At 38.3% G+C, this 24,233-nt stretch overlaps 1 protein-coding gene across 3 annotated transcripts in view; it reads right to left on the bottom strand.

The window, feature by feature from the left end:
- Positions 1–24,233, bottom strand: part of SH2D4A (SH2 domain containing 4A) — a 352,968-nt gene that overhangs the window by 269,561 nt on the left and 59,174 nt on the right. Inside the window, exon 1 of one of the 3 annotated variants that reach the window (XM_053703208.1) lies at positions 455–620. The exons of the other annotated variants lie outside the window; for them this stretch is intronic. The gene's annotated coding sequence lies outside the window, so the exon portion shown is untranslated. Of the gene's footprint in view, positions 1–454; positions 621–24,233 lie in introns of those variants that run through there. 3 annotated transcript variants of the gene reach the window in all.

The following is a 24,233-nucleotide window of genomic DNA, read 5'->3' as shown; positions in this document are numbered from 1 at the left end:
ATAACAACTTTTGACATTAGTTGTGCTCAAACCCAAATGTGAGAGATAGTGTTCATTGTAATAAGCACTGAGGCATGAGAGATGTGAGACACACAGACCGCAGCTGCTGACAGGGGCGTGACCTGCTGCGAGACACAGCACACAGAGTAATGCTTGCAGCGTGGATATCTGAACACAGACTAGTGATTGCAATTGGTGCTGTGAGACACGCTGAGTTGTAAGGAGCTGTATGGCACGCTGAGATGAAAGAAGCTGTGTGACGTCACATAAAGTCCGTTACTGTCCGGTATGAGAATGTATCAAAGGAAGTTCATAGAATTAAATAAAACATACGTTGCAATCAAAGTAATATCTGAGAGACAAAGTCAATTTACATAAGTTCAAGAGAAAACATGAAATTTGTAATTAGCCGTTACTTAAGGCATCCAAGGTAAATTAGAATTGATACAAGTACCGTAGCGGTAGTTGGTAGAATCCTCCTGTTGGAAATTAAATAGCAATTCCTGTAGAGATGTGGAGTTGAAATAACTTAATACTTCTTGGAATAGCAATCTTCAGGATGAATGAGACTAGTTGTTATTAGTCCCTTTGTGAGACCAAACTGCAGCTGGTATTTGTAAATCCAAATGTTAAAGTAGTAGAAGTAAATCTTCTTTTGATAAGTATATAGCTTATAAGAATCAGAGCACTGGTTTCAGCAAACAATACTCAACAACTAAGCACTTGTTTGGGGCGGGGTGATGCCTTAAGTACAGGTGAGGAAGGTGAGTTGAGGCAAAAAGTAAAAGCAGGACTGGAATCCTTACAATCGGGGAAGAAGAAACAACCTCAGGATCAGGGGCATCCCAGAGGAGATCACCCAAGAGCAATTAAAAGCATATGTGAAAGACCTATTCCAGTATATATCTCCACAATCGCCTCCATTAAAATCCGAGGACAGAGAGAGAATTCACAGAGCCCTGAGGCCTCCAACAAAACCTCCATCCCCACCAAGAGACATCTTGCGATTCTTGAACTTTACCATTAAGGAAGAGATCTGGCAAGCAACCAGAAACAGTCAAACCATTGCATTCCAAGGCCACAACTTACAAATCTATCAAGACCTCAGCCCGCAAACCATACAAAGGCGAAAGGAAATAAGAATTATCACCAAAGCCCTGCAGGATAACAACTTTAGATACAGCTGAGGATTCCCTTTTAGCCTTATCATCAACCATAACGGTTCTCAAATTTACAAGAAATACAATGACCTAAATTATATAGCACAAAGATTGAACATTCCACTAACACCACCTCCAGACAAAGTCCTTGAGCCATTACCATCTCTATCTCAACAGGATCAAGAAACCAACCAACCTAAAGAACAATGCCTGCATTGGAGCAAAATACAATAGAAAAGAAGAAGACAGGGCTTACCCCCAACACCACAAGACACTTAACTCAGTTAAAAGGAATTCAACACAAATACAGATCCCGATCAAAGTTTGGCCATGTGCCCCAGTCTGATGGAACTTGAATCCTGGACTTTTACCTTCTGAATAAAGGCCCAGGCCATGGGCCGGGTATGAAGTACTATCTTGTTGTTGTTCACTTGGACTACTGTATAGATTGACTATGTAATACATGAGATTCTAAGTACATGGTATTTATAGTTAAGATTACACCTTAAAACAAATAGATGCCATACCACACTTTAATTAGCTACAACTGTCCTAAACAAAGAATTTCTCAATACTATTTAAGCAGCTTCAAGTACATGTAAACACTAATACCCTCAGCCGCGTAATTAAACACCCCAAAACTTCCACTGTTATTAATCCAAACACAGCACCTAATCCTAACACGTTCAACTACTTTAAGATAGTTATGATATTGAGAGCAAACCTGACAGCTCTCCACCCCTTATTATGGTGGACGAGGGGTTTTGTTTTACTAATTTGTTATGTATGTTATGTTTCAAATGTCTATTTTAAGTGTGTTACTCATTCTGTTTCAGCAGCATCCACAACTAGGTGTTACACTCTAGCAAAGAAAATGCCCAGTTTGTCTTACATTGTACCTCTCTATATGGTTTACCAAATCCTATGTCTTTCCCTAACCAACACTCCCAGACCCACAAAGCTAAACCACCATCCAACAAGACTATTGCTAATAACCCTACAGACAAAAAAAATCATATATTGCATAATGTGAAAGGATTTAATATTCCACAAAAAAGATCCACTGCCTTTAGAGACTAAGAGACTTGGTTGCGACATAGTATTAATACAGGAGACTCATTTTAAAAGGGGCCAGGAACCGCAGTCATCCTTTCAAAAATTCGGTTCAGTACACTTGGCTTTCTATTCCACTAAACATAACGGAGTTGGCATACTATTAAAAAAAAAAAAAAAAAAAACTTCCTTTCCAGCTGACCGCTAAAACCAAAGATAAGGAGGGGAGATACATAATCATACCGGGATACATTACAATAAGCCTATAACAACAGCTAATATTTATGCACCAAACACTGACTCCCCTAAATTCTTCCATAACCTATGTAATAAAATTTTAGAAATGATGACAGGAAGCTTAATACTAGGAGGGGACTTTAATCTATCCTTAGACCCTAAATTATATTGCTCCTCAGGTACCTCATGAGCCTCGAACAAAACAATAAAATCAATTAAATCAGCCCTATCCTCCATTGCAGTACACAATACATGGAGGCTTTACCACCCTTCCAAGAAAGATTATACCCATTATTCACACCCTCATCAAATATATACAAGGATTTATTATTTACTCATAGATGTCCCTAGCCTAGCACTAGTCCAACCAACCAAAATTCTGCCCCTCACATGGTCAGACCACGCCATGATTAACTGTACCCTCATGTGGCCCAAATCACAAACACGGTATAGGAGATTAGAGACTAGATGAAACCCTGATAAAAGACCCCCTAGTATGCACCCAACTTACAAAAACTATAGAAGACTACTTTAAATTGAATGACAACCCGGATATAGATACACAGTACATATAAGAAGCCCATAAATGTGTAGTTAGAGGGGAGCTAATAGCCATAAAAGCAAATAATAGACAAAATACTACATACCTAAAAGCCCTACTAGAAGACTTATCTAAACTTCAAGATATCCCTAAAAGCCACCCCAAAGATTGTTCCTAGTTAGAAAGTATAGAACACAAAAGAAACCAACTGAACCTTTACTTATGAACAGAAGCAAAACACAGAGCCCTATATCTTAAGAAAATATACTATGAGGGAGTGAATAAACAAGGTAAAATGCTTGCCAGACAACTCAGGAAGAGAACCAACAAAAGATACATAATGAGCATAAAAAATAACAAAGGCAAAACTTGGTTCTCTTCCAAAGATATAGCTGAAAAATTTAGAGCATATTAGGAACGATTATATAACCTAGATAGAAATCATCCTCCACCCAGAACGGGGGAAATTAAAAAAAACGTAGCCCAACTAAAACTGCCATCCCTCATGACAGATCAAAAAGACGATTTAGACACCCCCTTTACCACTCAAGAACTACAAAAATCCATCTCTACCCTACCCTCAGGTTAGGCCCCGGCCCCAGACGGGTTCGGGAACACTTACTACTCTAAATTCTGCAACCTCTTAGCCTCATACCTTTTGGACTATTTCCACAACATAGACAATCAAAACCCCTTCTCCCCAAATGCCTTGCAGGCCCATATAACCATCATCCCTAAACCTATCAAATCCACAAACCAAATTCCTAACTCCCGCCCGATTTCTTTATTAAATTCAGGCGTCAAAATATTTGCAAAAATGATAACGAAAAGATTAAATTTAGTCTTAACCTAAATAATACACCAGGACCAAGTAGGTTTCGTCTCCGAAAGAGAGGCGAAAGATAATACGGTACGCAATCTTCACCTCATATGGCATGTGAAGAGTGAAGGAATTCCAGCTGTCTGGCTCTGAACAGACCCTGAAAAAACATTTGAAAGTGACTCTACAAACGCTTGGAATAGGAGAAGGAATGTGACACAGAATTTTTGCCCTCTATGATTCTCCAAGTGCCCGTATTTCCCTTAACGGTATTCTCTCCCCATCCTTTCCAATAACAAACAGAACTAGATAGGGATGCTCTTTGTGCCCATTATTAATTGCATGCCTAATAGAAACCCTCGCAACCAAAATTAGGAACAACCCAGAGATTTCGGGCATTCAAATCGGTAATAAAGAATACAAATTATCTATGTTCGCAGATCACATCCTCTTCACTCTTACTAATCCTGAAAACTCAATCCCCCCTCTTCTAACAGAATTAGATACATTTCATAGTCTCTCGAACTTCCTGATCAATCAAGCAAAGTCAGAGATTTTTAAGTTATCCCTCCCCCAACACACCGAACAACAAATCAAAAATATATGCTCATTTCGATGGTGCAAGGGATCCCTGAAGTATCTGGGCATCTATCTAGAGGATAACCCAGACTCGGTATATAAATTAAACTACATTTCCCTCAAATCAGCATTAATTAGAGACCTCTCCTCCTGGACCTCCAGAAACCTTACATGGATGGGTCGAATAAACACTATTAAAATGAATGCATTCCCAAGATTGTTATACATCTTACAAACCCTGCCCATCCCTATACCCCCTAAATACATAGCACAAATACAACAACTATTTAGTACCTTCATCTATAGGAGACATGAATAAAAAAACACATTATGATGCAATCTAAAACCCAGGGTGGCCTAGAAGTACCAGATGAAGAGGCCTACAGGACTTCTATATTCCTCCAACACATTTTAGAACTGAGAATACATAGGAATCAAAAGCGCTGGATAGACCTAGAGGAAAATATGACCACTAATATAAACCTAGCTTCCCTAATTTTACCCAAATTAGTAAATATATCACAAACCCGATTACTAAAGAAACATTCCAAATATGGGAAACAGCAAATACATGAAATACATACCTATCATCTAGACCGTCCTCATTGACCTCTCTTATACACATAAGTAAATTTTCACTCCTCAAATTAGGGACCCCTCCTAACGCGGCCCATCCACCAATAGATTTAGCCATCAACCAACTTACAACAGGAGAATCAATATGTCCTCAGCCCCAGCTAGCAAAAAAGAGGCTTCCTCTGGGCACATAACTGGTTTAAATATAGTAGACTACACTATTACCTAACAACACATAAGCAGACTAACAACATGATCCGCCCGCTCACTAACTTAGAGAAACTATACATTTGAAACCCTCCAATCAAACACACACTATCCATCATATACAAGCTATTCACACAACCTCCTCCAGGCAACTTACCGCACTACATTGAATCATGGGAAAGAGAGCTAGGGGTGATAATCGCCCCCTAAATGGACTCCACCATTTTCTGCAACACAAAATCATCCTCATCCTCTGCATCCATACTAGAGCTTAATAACAAAATTCTCCATGGTTGGTATCTTACCCCCAGGAGACTTCACAAACTATTCCCCAAATGTAGCAATCAATGCTGGAGATGTGGACATGTAGGCAGTGGGATGGGACACATGTGGTGGTGGTGTTCAAAGATTAATCAGTACTGGCAGGACGTAATCTAAGAAATAGAAAGAATCCTAAAATAACTTTACCTCTAGTCCAGGGCTCGACAAACCCAGGAGCCAGGTAGCCACTGGCTCCTTGAATTTTACCCCTGGCTCCTAACTTTTTGGGTTATCCTTCATATATCTATATACAACTGCTACTGTCTGGCTCCTAAAACTATGTCTGGCTCCTAAGTCTTTTCACTGGCTCCTAATTTTTAAACAGATTTGTTGAGCACTGCCCTAGACCCCCTGATCTGGCTGCTTAATAAATCCATGGAAATCCCAAATAAACCCTATAAACCCCTACTAAGGATAATGACGAATAGCGCATAACTCCTCATCGCTAAAAACTGGAAATCTGACTGCATCCCCAACTGAGTAATGTGGAGACAAAAAGTGACAGAACTACTCGAACTAGAGGAATATAGAGCATACAGACAGGACACAAGGGACTCTTAGCGAGTCACAAGTAGCCTGGGAACAATACCTGAAAAGTCACCCTAACCCATCTCATGCAAAGACATAGTCCACTGAATACTCTCTTTTGAGACATAACTCCCTCCGTAAACCAGACTAGACATGCCCATTAAGACTTGCTGGATGTAATCTAACCACACGACAAAAGAGTTATTTATTATTATTCGTGCTAGACAAATGAACCATGAATATTTCAATTTAAATAGTTAGAGCATATTGTTAAAAGGTAAAAATTGAGAATCTATGTTATGTTCACTACATTGACTGTAATTATTAATGCATATATTTACTTTAAACTATGTATCGCCTAAAGATTCTCAATAAAAAAATAAAATAAACTTACATAAAGCATGCAATTTTAGACAACTTTCATATTTACTTCTGTCATCTAATTTACTTCATTCTCTTAGTGTCATTTGTTGTAGGCTCGGGAGCACTGCTGGGAGCTATTTAAACACGGATAAGCCAATAAAGGATAAGCTATCTAATCGGATAAGCCAATGAAGAGGTACATATATGTAACCACCAATCACCAGCTAGCTCCCAGCATTATTCTGCTGCTGCTAAGCCTACATAGGTATGCTCTTCAACAAAGGATACAAAAATATACAAAGCAAGTTGATAACATAAAATGGAAAGTTGTTTAAAACTGCATGCTCTGACCCATTAAAAGTTTCATTTTGACTCTACCGTGCTTTTACATACTAGATATAGGCATTAGTCTTTTTCCTTCCCTAAAGTAAGCTGTCAAAAGCCGCAATTGGCTTCTTTTCAGAGCTGTAATTATTCTTGTGAAAGTGTAACACACTGAGATCTGGATTTGCACTGATCTCAGTGTGAAACTTTCAAAAGAATAACTGCGGCTCCGGAAATAGCCAATTGCAGCTTTCAGCAGCTTATTTCCGCATTCGTTATGGAAGCAAAAAATGGAATGCACCACTCTATTACATACTACCCTCTAAAGGCAAGTACTGGATAAAGTTCTCTAGATTAAGGGTAACACAAACATAAACGCTTATATCTCATTTCAGCCAATGTTGTACATAGTGCCTTTTTTTTAGCTAACTAATTTTTGCATTAAAAAAAACCCTGGGGCATAAAAAAAAAAAAAAAAAAAGACTGTACACAATGCTACTTTTGTTTTTAGCCTGTAGTTACTCAAATGTTGTACATGAAAACAGCTTGTGTAACTGCAATGTTGATGTCACTGACGAAAAGACAAAAATGACAATAATGAATCATCATCGGCAAAAGAAGGCACTAATTAAAAGGGACGTTTTTTATATGCATCAGAAATGAATAACTGAATTGTAGAAGATCTGCTCAAAAAGTGAATGTTTTAAAACAGTATTTTTTTTTTTAAACAAATTTTGTATTGTTTTTTTTAATCCAGAGCCTCAAATTTAAGTTATCTCCTTTATTTGTCCAATGAGGGTCAGTTTTTAATGGGCATCAGCATGTATCAACCAATCTCTGTGCAGCATGTAATACGGTCAAGGCTTCTGAATTCCACAGAATCCACTTCAGCCTTTCTGGAGGCAAAAGGAAAAACACTACAAATTTTCAGATTTAAATTACACAAAATGTCAAGATTAAAAAGGTTTTTCACTACGTATTATTGAACATTTTGGCCCAGATTACAAGTGGAGCACTATAACACACTCCCGCTTGAGTATTAACTGTTCTAGAAGTAAGCTTTTCACGTGTAGAGTTGCATTCGTATTATAAGTTGAAGTAAAAAAAAATATTGCTTACGAGCTAACCCGACGTCAAACTTAGAATATTGCGCACGCTAAATCCTATTCCCCCCTAGAAGTCAAAGTAGAAAAAAACCCTACTCACAATCGAACACGATTGCATATTCTCAAGTGCGCTAACCCAACATGTTCTCACATATATTTCTACATATATATGATGTGTTTTTTTTTGGTCCAATATATATCTATACCTGATTATATATAGGTTTAGATATATAGGAATACCTATTAATAAATACATAGAACATATTTTGCAGAACATTAGAATGTGAAAAAAAATTACAGTAAATACACAGTATAACACTTTATTTAATATGCATATCGCACCATAAATATGCTTTAACATGTTTTCATCTACTTAACTTTGTATTTATGTGTTTATGTCTGTAAATACATATATACACGTATAAATACATATGTACACAGACTTTTTTTTAATATTTATACATACACATGTACAGGTATGTATCTATGTTAAAGGATTACTTTCTGTTATAATTTTTAAGCTAAACAACTAACATATTAAAGTTAATAAACATTAATTAAAACCTACTGACCTATATTTTCTCCAAAACGAAGTTTCATAACGTTCTAAAAGTTATATCTTTTATTCGCCGATGATGTCACGTTATCCTGCCCACTATTTTCAGCACTGAGTGTTCAAAATACTTAAACCAATAACTTTGTGTTTAAAGCGCCATTTTGAAACCTAGGTATTGTAAACGGATTGGTACAGAGCAAAGGATACCCACGGAGTGGGTTTGGAAAACAATTAAATTTGCAGACAAGATTTCTGCTATACGGTAGTGATATGTTAATGAAATGCTATTGATAAAAAGCGTATTTGGGGTAGTTAGTTAGTAACAGGCATAGAAAATATTTACTTACAGTGGCCCTTTAAAACCGTCTGCCTGCACCTTTTTTTCTCTCGAACACCTGAAAACTCCTATCTTTGAGCCTTTATAACTCTTTTGTGCAATATTTTTTGTGAATAATTTTTATTAGATGGTGCTATTATGAGTGTAACTCTACTTTGTAATGTATTTTGGATGTGTTTTGTGAGACTTTTTTTGTTTTATTAAACAGTTAACCAGAGCTGAGGACTTGCTAAACTGATGCGCGTTAACTTCAATTGCGCTCAAGCGACTGAGTTTACTTTCAAATTGTAATGAGCAAAAAAAAACAACAACTCACACTAACACCCCTTATCGCGCGTAACTGTTGAAGCTCCACTCGTAAGCAGGCCCTTTTATGGGGAATTTTTAGTTTAGTCTCACATTAACAACTGCAATGCTATATAACATTTTAATATTAAAAAAAAAGCAATGCTTTACAATACTGTACTTCCTTGTATTAGGTGTCTGTTGTCCATTTACTATGGAATTATAACACCTTTAGATTTTTATATAAAATATTAAGTAATGTGCATTAAAAAACTTAGCAATATACTTCCATTATGTATTTATTTATTTTAGTGTTCTTTGTCAGAGATGGATATGCACACTGCAGACTTATCAAGGCTAACCTTGCTACATCTCTCTGTCTTCAGCGGATAACAACTGCAAAACAATGCAGTTTGTACCGACAGAATGACCGTGGCTAGCTTTGTCTTCTGCCAAATGAGGCACATGTTGGGTGTAGTTTGGCTATAGAAAAACAATTGCAGCAGACAAGACATTAAAGTGATGGTAAATCCATGTGCATAACAGCATATGGCTAACACAGCGCCTACGGCCGCCCCATGGTACAGCGCTTTCTCCAATGAGGTTACGTTCTCACCTCTAGACCAATACCAGTGCAAGGATGTCAGTTGACACGCACGGCTATTGGTCTAGAGGTGGAAACATCACCTCATTAAAGAAAGCACTGTGCCGTGGGCTGCCAGAGGCGCTGTGTTAGCGATCTACTTTCCTTACAGATAGGGTGAGTTTGACATCATATTTTACAAAACAATGAGAGAAACTAATGTTTATTTTTAGTGATGGTAAATCCTAGCATTTGTTTAGGCTTGGCTGATATGTTATTCAATAGCAAAACAACAGCAATGTCTGAAGTGTTAAGTGCCTGTTTAAGAAACTGAATAGCGTAACAAAACTCCCTTTCATACGAACAAATACACAAATGCCAAACGATTTCTTCAAAAGTTATGGCTGCCTGTTTTTCCAGTTTGTTATTATACAACAATAGGTACATGAGTGCTATTGTATTGTCATTCAGTTATAATGGGCAACACTAAAAACAACTAATAGTTTAACAGATCATTTTCTACATTTGCATATATTTTCATATGTAATTAAAAGGATAGGAAAGTCAAACTTTTATGACACTTTTAAATTCACTTTAATTTTTTAAATGTGCTTCGTTCTCTTGGTATCCCTTCTTAAAACAGAATGCATCCTACACTAGTGGGAGCTATCTGCGGATTGGTGCCTGCACACATTTGTCTCTTGTAATTGGCTAACTAGATGTGTTCATTTAGCTGCCAGTAGTGCAATGTTGTTCCTTCAGCAAAGGATAACAAGAGAATTAAGCAAATTTGATAATAGAACTAAATTGGAAAGTTGTTTAAAACCGTTTGTTCTATCCAAATCATGAAAGAAAATGTTGAGGTTTCCTATCCCTTTAAGTGGATTTTCATGTTTTATTAAGCGATTGGGAAGAAGAAACATGGATTTGCTTTCTGCAATTAGCTTATTGTGTGAGTTTATTCAGTAAAATTAGCCGTTGTTCCCATCATATAAGTATATCATTGAAATCTTTTATCAGGTTATATATTTATATATTGATATATATATATAAGATACTGTTATTCCCAGTAATTTGCGCTTCCACAGGCGCATATGGTACCAAATGTTTTATATATATATATATATATATATATATATATATATATATATATATATATATATATATATTGATATATTTATTTTTGTGTCAACATATGACACAAGCAGCACAGAAACATTATATAATATAAATATTAGCTAAATAGTTACCTAAAAAACATTTTTTTAATAATCAAAACATGGCGGCGCAAATATTTATAGGGATGTACTGTGATAAATAGGGAGTAAATGCTTTTTCCGACAGGCGCAATTTATCATTATTACGCCCCAGCTCGCCTGCGCAAAGTTACGTCTATTTTTTTTTATAAATTTAGGCGCACATGTGCGCCTCTCCGGAGGCGAGCTGGGGCGCAGTTACAGGCGAAGAACATACAGAGTTCGCCTAGCCTTTGATAAATCTAGCCCTAAGTGTCTCTCCCCTTATGCGGATACACAGTCCCCTAAGCAAAAATTGCCTTTAAAACAATCCTTGAAGGGCTTCAAAAACCTGAAGAGGCTTCTTATAGAATCTTGCTAGACAAGAAAACTTTAGAAAATCCGGCCCATGGAGAGAAGACTGAGAAATAAAGGATTCTGGGATATTTTTTTTTCTTCTAAATAGCAGCAGTGATAATTTAGAAGATATAACTTTTTTTTTTTTAAGCAGTGCAAACATCTTTATTATTTTGCATTCAGAAAAAAACAGGTAATTGTATTGTTGTCTGTTACACAATAAGTATAGATTCACTGATAATACAGCGATTGTCAAGAGCAAATACAATATAAAATGGTTGTCTAAGAAGCAAAACAACTTTAAAAATTGGCTCCTGGGTTTGTCGAGCCTTGGGTTAAATTATTAACATTTTAAAAATTTACATTGTGTATATCACAAATCATTTCATCAACACTCTAAGGCGCTCATTTAACAAGCTCCGTAGTGATCTTGTGAGCCCGTGTTTCTGGCGAGTCTTCAGACTCGCCAGAAACAGCAGTTATGAAGCAGCGGTCACAAAGACCGCTGCTCCATAACCTGTCCGCCTGCTCTGAGCAGGCGGACAGACATCGCCAGAAATCAACCCGATCGAGTACGATCGGGTTGATTGACACCTCCCTGCTGGCGGCCCATTGGCCCATCTTGTGAGCTGCTGGTGCAATGCTGAATATGGAGAGCCAGACTTTGTTAAATAGAGGCCTAAATCTTTGTCACATAAAATATTAGTTTTCAGGATTTGCAATGTGTCACTGAAAACGCTGAGGTGTAAGGACCAATGAAGTTTTCTTAAAGGGGCGGTGCCACACGCAAAGTACAACCTCTGACTTATGTCATATGTAAGTTTAAACCTAACTACATGTATTTAAAGGGACAGACAAAACCAAAATTTTTGTTTTAAAAAATAGATAATCCCTTAATTACCCATTCCCCAGCTTTGCATAACCAACAGTTATAATAATATATGTTTTACCTCTGTGATTACCTTGTATCTAAGCCTCTGCAAGCTGCACCCTTATTTTAGTTATTTTGACAGACTTGCATTTTAGCCAATCAGTGCTCACTCCTCAGTAAATTCACGTGCATGAGCTCAATGTTTTCTATATGAAACACGTGAACTAATACCCTCTAGTGGTGAAAAACTGTCAAAATACATTTAAATTAGAGGAGGCCTTCAAGGTCAAATACATTAGCATATGAACCTCCTAGTTTTAGCTTTCAACTAAGAATACCAAGAGAACAATGCAAAATTGGTGATAAACGTAAATTGTAAAGTTGTTTAAAATTACATGCCCTATTTGAATCATGAAAGGTTTTTTTGGACTTGACTGTCCCTTTAAGACTCTATACCAGTGGTGGCTAACCTTGGCAACCCAGATGTCCCTGCTTTTCAACAAAAGATAAAGAAATGGTAGCCAGCACTGATACAAATTTACAAGTGCAGGCTGTCAAGCCCTGCACCAAGGGACAACTATGGTATATTGGTTTCAGCAAAGAATACGAAGAGAACGAAGAATAATAAAAGAAGTAAATTAGAAAGCTGGTAAAAAAAATTGCACCAAAAACATTATTGTTTAAAAAGATAGATAATCCCTCTATTTGCCATTGCCCAGTTTTACATAACCAACACCGTTATATTAATATACTTTTTACCTCTGTGATTATTTTGTATCTACGTCTCTGCAGACTGCCCCCTTATCTCAGTTCTTTTGACAGACTTACATTTCAAGCAATTAGTGCTGACTCTACATGGCACACATGAACTAGCACTATCTAACTGTGAAAAACTGTCAACTGCATGGAGATTAGAGACAGCCATCAATGGCTTAGAAATTAGCATATGAGCCTACCTAGGTTTAGCTTTCACCAAAGAATACCAAGAGAACAAAGCAAATTTGATGATAAAAGTAAATTGGAAAGTTGTTTAAAATGACATGCCCTATCTGAATCATGCAAGTTTAATTTGGATTTTACTGTCCCTTTAAGGTTACATCATACTAAATGCATGTAATATACATTATACCTATTTACTAATTCTCTTGGCTACACCTCCAAATCCTGCTGTCCAAAATACCTCCAGGCTTGTGACTTTTAAAACTGTTGAGAGGTATGTGTATGATGCACGATTGCACTGCATGTTTATTAGACTTCACAAGATGAACATTCCGATGCAAAAAAATGAAGCATAACAGGAATAGTGCTTTTCAAAACAATCAGACACATATCTCTGCCAAAATAGTGACTCACTGTTAACAATTAACAAGTTTGTTTTCATGTATAGACAACAGCACATGCATATGCATTAGATGTCATATTGCAGGCAAGAAAACACAAAACAAAATCGTGTTTAATGGAAGATGAAAAACACATTTTTTTCTTGCATGATTTAGATAGAGCATATCATTTTAAATAACTTTTTAATTTATTTCTATTGTCTAATTTGTTTTGTTCTCTTTGTATCCTTTGTTGAAAAGTAAACCTATGTAGGCTCAGAAGCTGATTATTGGTGGCAGCACTTACTTGCCTCTTGTCATTTCCTAGCTCCTGGTAGTGCATTACTGCTCATTCAACAAAGGATATAAAGAGAATGAAGCACTTAAGATAGTAAAGTTGTTTAAAATGGTATGTTCTATTTGAATTGTGAAATACATTTTTGGGGTTTCATGTCTCATTAACCAATAATGCTAGAACACAGACATAAAAAAAACCCAACTGCAATGGAAATGAATGTAAATTAACAACAAATAGGAGTTCCAGGGTACACTAAACATACTTTTGTCTAAACAAATTAAACACTATTTTTTTGCCCCTTTAATACACCTGTTAGTTTACTTGTGATTCTTTTAATTAGGGTCCACTACAATTTATGTTCTTGTAAATACTGTTAAAAATAAAATAAAACACAGTATAACAGTTGAGGTGTTTATTTTCTATGCTGACTTTTAACAGACAAAAATAATTTTTAAAAGTGACATTAAGCAGTTTGAGAAGGTAATATAAAATGATAAACGGTTTATATAAAAAGACTCTGTAATATACTTTCATTATTTATTTTGTCCCCCTTTCCTGTAATTCCATTCTGAAATTGTGAGCTTTTTAGTTCCTGTTAGAAATGGAAATGCAAAACACTGTTCTATTCCCCACAGCCATTGGCTGCACACTCTAGTGACCTATTTATAACTGTCCCTAATTGGCCACAGCAGAGAAAGTAACCTAAGTTACAACATGGCAGCTCCCATTGTTTTATAGACACTAAGGGGTAGATTTATCATAATGCAAGCGGACATGATACGATGTAGCGTATCATGTCCGCTGCACATCGATAAATGCCGACAGCATTGCACCAGCAGTTCTTGTGAACTGCTAGTGCAATGCCGCCCCCTGCAGATTTTCGGCCAAAGGGGGTGTCAATAAACCCAGGGTTGATTTCTGTCCGCGGCTTTAGAGCAGGCGGACAAGTTATGGAGCAGCGGTCTTTAGCCTAAAGACTCATGCGGAAAAAGGGGCATCAAGCTCCAAACGGAACTTGATAAATCGGCCCCTAAAACTTTACACTTATTTTGTCAATAATTAAACAGCTAACGAAACTTTAAAAAATACATCTACATGTTATTCACAGACATATCTTTTGTTTAATGTCCCTCTAATTCATCTAATCATTATATTCTTTCCTCGTGTAATTGATGGGATAAAGTGACAACACCAAGAGTTAATGATTGTGACTTCAGTTAATCTAATTTGCCGCCTATCTCACTGTAAATAAAGTGGACGCTTCTTTTGTATTCTATCATATCCAGTATATTTGGCAATGTTGAAACAATGTCTCAGTTTGCCATTTGTTTTGTATAGTTTGATATACATTATGTTTATTTTCTATTTACCTTATTATCATTGTCAGATGCTTTGATTCTTTGAAAAAGTTCTTGAGAAAAAGATAGTTACTTTTCTCTACGATGAATGTTATTGAAAAGTTCAATAATAAGTAAAATTAAAAATAAAATCATTCTTTATTTTATTTATTTTTTATTTTAATTTGTTTAAAACAGTGGCTTGTTCCCTTTGCAATTTGCGTTATGTGCTGCGACACTGATTTAACATTTCCTAGTACGCCCCCCCGGGATAAGTGATCAGTGCTGCTGCTACGCTGGGGCGTTTGTGTGGGGATCACATGACATGTTAAGGGAGCCATTTTGGACTTTTTGTTTGTTTGTTTGTTTTGATTGCAGCCTCGTGTGATTTAGCTATTGCATTGCCTCATATCACAATTAATTGCATAATGAGATTAATTACACAGCTCTAATGTCTGTTTATGCATTTCCTTATTTATTTTTTTAAACAAATAACCTTCTTAATTCTAAAATATTTATAATTTTGACAAAAATAAAATAGTGGGGCATTTGCACACATATATACAAAGGGAATGGAAGCAGATATGTAAGAAGAAACAAGGAAGGAAATTACCAGTGTGTGTTCTATAAACAAGGTTTTAAAAAGGAAATGCAATGTCCTGTATACATAGGGAAAAATGACACCGACTTGTGTTTATCTAGTGGAAAGTCAAATCCTGGGAGCCCCATATACCGACAAAGGTATTGTTAAACTGGACTGGAAGAGATACATTCAGTTCCATGTCACACACACACAAACACACACACATATATACTGTAAATATAATGAATATATGATGAAATAAATGATGAAAGGATATTGCAAAGTAGTTTTATTACACACATTTAAACACTCTATATTGCTCCTAAGCTTTTATCAGCCTAACTAGCTTTACTTTTCAACAAAGGATAACAAGAGAACAAAGTAAATCTCATAATCGAAGTAAATTGAAAAGTTGTTTAGAACTGCATGATGTATCTGAATGATGGACATTTCATTTTTACTTTACTGTCACTTTAATTCCACATGCCACCAGAATTCACAGTGCTTTATAGTATGATGAAAAGAGCACAACAATGTAATAGTTCTGACTTTAGACAAAAAAATTAGGAGGATGTGTTGGTTAATTGAAGCCTATAGACTTAGGGGTTGATTTATCAAGCTGTGGCGGACAGGGGCGCATATAAGCGCATCTGTCCGCTGCTGTTTGCCTGTGGCGGGCTGAATTCCCCTGGCGGAATTCAGCATTTCACGAGCGCTATTTTGTGCTTGCATGCAATCCCATATGGGCAGGAGCTGCCCGCACACAGTCAATCACGCGCGGGCAGAAGCTGTCAATCTCCCTGGTCGGACGAGACCGGGGAGTTTGAAATTCGCCACCTTAGAGGTGGCAAAAGGTTAGGAAAGCAGCGGTCTGATGACCGCTGCTTGTTAAATACGGACTGCAGGTTCTCTTGTGAGAAGCTGCAGTCGTAGGGGGTCAAAAGACTTGCAAAGCCTTTGATAAATCAACCCCCTTAGTACTTAAAGGGATATTAAACCGTCTGTTTTAATGTTGTAATAAAAAAAAGCTCTAAGTAGTAGCTTATAAGTAAAATAAATCATTGCAATTTGTATTATTCATCTATTTAAGTAGATTTTACTTATTTTTTTTAAAATTCATTTGTGCAGTGTCCATTACTTCCAATCACAGCCCTACAGGGAGGATGTGGTCTCTACAGGAAGCTTATCTAGCATTATGTCATAAAACTTCTAAAAATATAATTTATGCTTACCTGATAAATTCATTTCTCTTGTAGTGTAGTCAGTCCACGGGTCATCCATTACTTATGGGATTATATCTCCTCCCTAACAGGAAGTTGCAAGAGGGAAACACCCAAGCAGAGCTGCTATATAGCTCCTCCCCTCACGTGTCATATCCAGTCATTCGACCAAAACCAGACGAGAAAGGAGAAACTATAGGGTGCAGTGGTGACTGGAATTTAATTAAAATTTAGACCTGCCTTAAAAGACAGGGCGGGCCGTGGACTGACTACATTACAAGAGAAATGAATTTATCAGGTAAGCATAAATTATATTTTCTCTTGTTAAGTGTAGTCAGTCCACGGGTCATCCATTACTTATGGGATACCAATACCAAAGCTAAAAGTACACGGATGACGGGAGGGACAAGGCAGGAACTTTACACGGAAGGAACCACTGCCTGTAGAACCTTTCTCCCAAAAACAGCCTCCGAAGAAGCAAAAGTATCAAATTTGTAAAATTTTGAAAAAGTATGAAGTGAAGACCAAGTTGCAGCCTTGCAAATCTGTTCAACAGAGGCCTCATTCTTAAAGGCCCAGGTGGAAGCCACAGCTCTAGTAGAATGAGCTGTAATCCTTTCAGGAGGCTACTGTCCAGCAGTCTCGTAGGCTAAACGTATTATACTACGAAGCCAAAAAGAGAGAGAGGTAGCCGAAGCCTTTTGACCTCTCCTCTGTCCAGAGTAAACGACAAACAGGGAAGAAGTTTGACGAAAATCTTTAGTTGCCTGCAAATAGAACTTCAGGGCACGGACCACGTCCAGATTATGCAAAAGTCGTTCCTTCTTTGAAGAAGGGTTAGGAGACAATGATGGAACAACAATCTCTTGATTGATATTCCTATTAGAGACTACCTTAGGTAAGAACCCAGGTTTAGTACGCAGAACCACCTTATCTGAATGAAAAATCAGATAAGGAGAGTCACAATGTAAGGCAGATAACTCAGAGACTCTTCGAGCCGAGGAAATAGCCATCAAAAACAGAACTTTCCAAGATAACAGTTTGATATCAACGGAATGAAGGGGTTCAAACGGAACGCCCTGCAGAACGTTAAGAACTAGGTTTAAGCTCCACGGCGGAGCAACAGTCTTAAACACAGGCTTAATCCTAGCCAAAGCTTGACAAAAAGCCTGAACATCTGGAACTTCTGCCAGACGTTTGTGCAGAAGAATAGACAGAGCTGAAATCTGTCCCTTTAACGAACTAGCAGATAAGCCCTTTTCTAAACCTTCTTGTAGAAAAAACAATATCCTAGGAATCCTAACTTTACTCCATGAGTAACTCTTGGATTCGCACCAATATAAATATTTACGCCATATTTTATGGTAAATTTTCCTGGTAACAGGTTTCCTAGCCTGTATTAAGGTATCAATAACCGATTCCGAGAAGCCACGCTTTGATAGAATCAAGCGTTCAATCTCCATGCAGTCAGCCTCAGAGAAATTAGATTTGGATGGTTGAAAGGACCCTGAATTAGAAGGTCCTGTCTCAGAGGCAGAGACCATGGTGGACAGGACGACATGTCCACTAGATCTGCATACCAGGTCCGGCGTGGCCACGCAGGCGCTATCAGAATCACCGATGCTCTCTCCTGTTTGATCCTGGCAATCAATCGAGGGAGCATCGGAAAAGGTGGAAACACATAAGCCATGTTGAAGACCCAATGTGCTGTCAGAGCATCTATCAGTATCGCTCCCGGGTCCCTGGACCTGGATCCGTAGCAAGGAAGCTTGGCGTTCTGTCGAGAAGCCATGAGATCCAGATCCGGTTTGCCCCAACGAAGAATTAGTTGGGCAAAGACCTCCGGATGAAGTTCCCACTCCCCCGGATGAAAAGTCTGGCGACTTAGAAAATCCGCCTCCCAGTTCTCCACGCCTGGAATGTGGATCGCTGACAGGTGGCAAGAGTGAGACTCTGCCCAGCGAATTATCTTTGAGACTTCCAACATCGCTAGGGAACTCCTGGTTCCCCCCTGATGGTTGATGTAAGCCACAGTCGTGATGTTGTCCGACTGAAATCTGATGAACCTCAGAGTTGCTAACTGAGGCCAAGCCAGAAGAGAATTGAAAATTGCTCTTAACTCCAGAATGTTTATTGGGAGGAGTCTCTCCTCCTGAGTCCAAGATCCCTGAGCCTTCAGGGAATTCCAGACTGCGCCCCAACCTAGAAGGCTGGCGTCTGTTGTTACAATCGTCCAATCTGGCCTGCGGAAGGACATCCCTCTGGACAGATGTGGCCGAGAAAACCACCATAGAAGAGACTCTCTGGTCTCCTGATCCAGATTTAGTAGAGGGGACAAATCTGAGTAATCCCCATTCCACTGACTTAGCATGCACAATTGCAGCGGTCTGAGATGCAGGCGCGCAAATGGTACTATGTCCATTGCCGCTACCATTAAGCCGATTACCTCCATGCACTGAGCCACCGACGGGTGTGGAATGGAATGAAGGACACGGCAAGCATTTAGAAGTTTTGATAACCTGGCCTCCGTCAGGTAAATTTTCATCTCTACAGAGTCTATAATAGTCCCTAAGAAGGAGACTCTTGTGAGTGGGGATAGAGAACTCTTTTCCACGTTCACCTTCCACCCATGCGACCTCAGAAATGCCAGAACTATCTCTGTATGAGACTTGGCAGTTTGAAAACTTGACGCTTGTATCAGAATGTCGTCTAGGTACGGAGCCACTGCTATGCCTCGCGGTCTTAGGGCCGCCAGAAGAGAGCCCAGAACCTTTGTAAAGATTCTTGGGGCCGTAGCTAGTCCGAAGGGAAGAGCTACAAACTGGTAATGCCTGTCTAGGAAGGCAAATCTTAGATACCGATAATGATCCTTGTGAATCGGTATGTGAAGGTAGGCATCCTTTAAATCCACTGTGGTCATGTACTGACCCTCTTGGATCATGGGTAGGATGGTTCGAAGAGTTTCCATTTTGAATGATGGAACTCTTAGGAATTTGTTTAGGATCTTTAAATCCAAGATTGGTCTGAAGGTTCCCTCTTTCTTGGGAACCACAAATAGATTTGAATAGAATCCTTGCCCGTGTTCCGTCCGCGGAACTGGGTGGATTACTCCTATTAGTAATAGGTCTTGTACACAGCGTAGAAACGCCTCTTTCTTTAATTGGTTTGTTGATAACCTTGAAAGATGAAATCTCCCTTTTGGGGGAGAAGCTTTGAAGTCCAGAAGATATCCCTGAGATATGATCTCCAACGCCCAGGGATCCTGGACATCTCTTGCCCAAGCCTGGGCAAAGAGAGAAAGTCTGCCCCCCACTAGATCCGTTTCCGGATAGGGGGCCCTCACTTCATGCTGTCTTAGGGGCAGCAGCAGGTTTTCTGGCCTGCTTGCCCTTGTTCCAGGACTGATTAGCTTTCCAGCCCTGTCTGTAGCGAGCAACAGCTCCTTCCTGTTTTGGAGCAGAGGAAGTTGATGCTGCTCCTGCCTTGAAGTTACGAAAGGCACGAAAATTAGACTGTTTAGCCTTAGACTTGGCCCTGTCTTGAGGCAGAGCATGGCCCTTACCTCCGGTAATGTCAGCGATAATTTCTTTCAAGCCGGGCCCGAATAAGGTCTGCCCTTTGAAAGGAATATTAAGCAATTTAGACTGACCAGGATTTAAGCCACAGCGCTCTGCGCGCTTGGATGGCGAATCCCGAGTTCTTAGCCGTAAGTTTTGTTAAATGTACAATGGCGTCAGAAACAAATTAATTAGCTAGCTTAAGTGCTTTAAGCTTGTTCATAATTTCATCCAATGGAGCTGTGCGAATGGCCTCTTCCAGAGACTCAAACCAGAAAGCCGCCGCAGCAGTGACGGGCGCAATGCATGCAAGGGGCTGTAAAATAAAACCTTGTTGAACAAACATTTTCTTAAGGTAACCTTCTAATTTTTTATCCATTGGATCTGAAAAGGCACAGCTATCCTCTACCGGGATAGTGGTACGCTTAGCCAAAGTAGAAACTGCTCCCTCCACCTTAGGGACCGTCTGCCATAAGTCCCGTGTGGTGGCGTCTATTGGAAACATTTTTCTAAATATAGGAGGGGGAGAAAAAGGCACACCGGGTCTATCCCACTCCTTGCTAATAATTTCTGTAAGCCTCTTAGGTATAGGAAAAACGTCAGTACACACCGGTACCGCAAAGTATTTATCCAGCCTACATAATTTCTCAGGGATTGCAACAGTGTTACAATCATTTAGAGCCGCTAATACCTCCCCTAGTAATACGCGGAGGTTTTCAAGCTTAAATTTAAAATTAGAAATTTCTGAATCCAGTCTGCCTGGATCAGATCCGTCACCCACAGAATGAAGCTCTCCGTCCTCATGTTCTGCAAATTGTGACGCAGTATCGGACATGGCTCTCCCATTATCAGCGCGCTCTGTCCTTACCCCAGAGTGATCACGTTTACCTCTTAAATCTGGCAATTTAGATAACACTTCTGTCATAACAGTAGCCATGTCTTGCAAAGTGATTTGTATGGGCCTCCCTGATGTACTTGGCGCCACAATATCACGCACCTCCTGAGCGGGAGGCGAAGGTACTGACACGTGAGGAGAGTTAGTCGGCATAACTTCCCTCTCGTTGTCTGGTGATAATTTCTTTACATGTAAATTTTGACTTCTATTTAAAGTAACATCAATACATTGAGTACATAAATTTCTATTGGGCTCCACATTGGCCTTTAAACATAGTGAACAAACAGATTCATCTGTGTCAGACATGTTTAAACAGACTAGCAATGACAACTAGCAAGCTTGGAAAATACTTCAAATAAATTTTCAAGCAATATAAAAAACGCTGCTGCGCCTTTAAGAAGCACAAAAACGCTATCACAGTTGAAATAACAATGACCAAATTAGTTATAGCAACCAAATTTTCACAATAAGTGTATACAGTTAGCAGAGGATTGCACCCACCAGCAAAAAGATGATTAACCCCTTAATGCCCAAAAACGGATAACAATTCAATTAATTAACGTTTTTATCACAGTCAAACACACTGTCACAGGTCTGCTGTGACTGATTACCTCCCTCAAAACGAATTTTGAAGACCCCTGAGCCCTGTGGAGACGTCCTGGATCATGGAGGATGAAATAGGAAGACTGACTGAATTTTTACTGCGCAATAAAACGCTAAAATAGGCCCCCCCACTCATATTACAACAGTGGGGAAGCTCAGTTAATAGTTTCTATGCTGAGAAAACGATAGCCATGTGGTAAAAATTATGCCCAATAAATTTATATCACCAAGTACCTCATAAAAAACGATTAACATGCCAGTAAACGTTTTGAATAAATAATTTAAAAGTTATGAAGTGTTATTAATAAGCCTGCTACCAGTCGCTTTTACTGCAGTGAAGGCTCATACATTACATCAGTATTAACAGTATTTTCTGAGTAAAATTCCATTCCCTAGAAAAATACTTCAGTGTACACACACATTTATCAGCCTGATACCAGTCGCTACCACTGCATTTAAGGCTGAACTTACATTACATCGGTATTAGCAGTATTTTCTCAGTCAATTCCATTCCTTAGAAAATAATTTACTGCACATACCTCCTTGCAGGGGGGCCCTGCATGCTATTCCCCTGTTCTGAAGTTACCTCACTCCCCAGAATGTATGAGAACAGCCAGTGGATCTTAGTTACGTCTGCTAAGATCATAGGAAAAAAACTCAGGCAGATTCTTCTTCTAATGCTGCCTGAGAATAAACAGCACACTCCGGTGCCGTTTAAAATAACAAACTTTTGATTGAAGACATAAACTAAGTTAAAAACATCACAGCCCTCTCACAACGACCTATCTTTAGTTAGGTTGCAAGAGAATGACTGGATATGACACGTGAGGGGAGGAGCTATATAGCAGCTCTGCTTGGGTGTTTCCCTCTTGCAACTTCCTGTTAGGGAGGAGATATAATCCCATAAGTAATGGATGACCCGTGGACTGACTACACTTAACAAGAGAAATTGGTTTAGTAATAAGTGAATAGACTAGATAAACAGGGTCAGATTTGCTCATGCTCAAGTTAAGTTTAAAATCTCTCTCCTCTCTTATTTCCCTGAGGCTGGAGAGAAATTCTAATTTTGCAAGAAAACAAGTTGTTTGCTGTTTTTGTTGTTTTTCTGTTGTTTGTTTTTTACAAAATCTGTTTACTTTTATTTAAAGGGCCATAATACCCAAATGTTTAAACACTTGAAAGTGATGCAGAATAGCTGTAAAAAGCTGATTAGAAAATATCACCTGAACATCTCTATGTAAAAAAGAAAGATATTTTACCTCAAAAGTTCCTCAGTAGCCACCTCCCATTGTAAAGGATTTCTAAGCAGCATTTTTGTGTGTTTGTCCTGGGACATCTGAAGGGACTAGCATCGTGCACGCTCATATTATTTCACCAATCAGGTAAAGGAAGCTTACTATGAAATCTCATGAGAGTTAAGTCAAATCTCATGAGATCACAGTAAGAGTTCATGACCTCAGCACTGCTGATGCTGATTGGCTGCTGTTCATTTCTTCATTTTTTTAAATTTGTTTACCTGCAGCTGGGAGCAGCTGAGTATAACTTTTTACACAGAACTTACTCTGGTGAGCTGAGGAGATTGTGAGGTAAAATATCTTCCTTTTTTACATAGAGATGCTCAGGTGATATTTTCCTGTCAGCTTTTTACAGTTATACTGCATCAGTTTCAAGTGATTTAGCATATGAGTATTATGTCCCTTTAACATATTTATTTTTAACCAAAGGAGCACTGTTTGATATCCCTTTAAAAAATGTATAGAATGTTAAAAACATCTCCCCATAACATTTTAAATTAAAGAGGAAAAAAAAAATCTGTAATATATATTCATTATTTGATGAATATCTGTTTCTGATTATCAGGAACCTTACAGATGTGTTTTTTTAAACTTTTTGCCAATGAATGAACAGGAACAAGCATTTATCCTGCAATGACGTCACAGAATGGCTGCTAAATACAGAGTAAAGGGAAATCAGTAAAAACACACCACCACGTACAGAGAATTTAATATGGGGAATGCTTGAGGTCACATAAAAACTATCGTTTCCAATAACATTTTTCATATAACAATGACATTTCTTCTACTTCTTCCAATAACTGATATACAGTTTAGAAACCTTAGTTTTACATTGGTCTGATTTTTGAGTAAACTATTGAGTATGGTGAAATTGAAATAAGCCTGCAACATTCCACACAGTGGTTATCTGAAAACACAAGCTTTACATCTTACCTTAACTGGGCAATGGAGACCAGGAATATAGATTCCACCTGGATTATCAAGAGGTGTACAAACACCTTCAAGGGACATAAAACCCAAAATGTTCTGTCATGATTCAGATAAAAACAACTTTCCAATTTACTTCTATTATCAATTTTGCTTCATT

This window comes from Bombina bombina, chromosome 2, assembly GCF_027579735.1.
Source record: "Bombina bombina isolate aBomBom1 chromosome 2, aBomBom1.pri, whole genome shotgun sequence".
NCBI classification, from domain to species: domain Eukaryota; kingdom Metazoa; phylum Chordata; class Amphibia; order Anura; family Bombinatoridae; genus Bombina; species Bombina bombina.
Note: the sequence above shows the minus strand (reverse complement) of the source record. Positions and strands in the feature narration are given on the sequence as shown.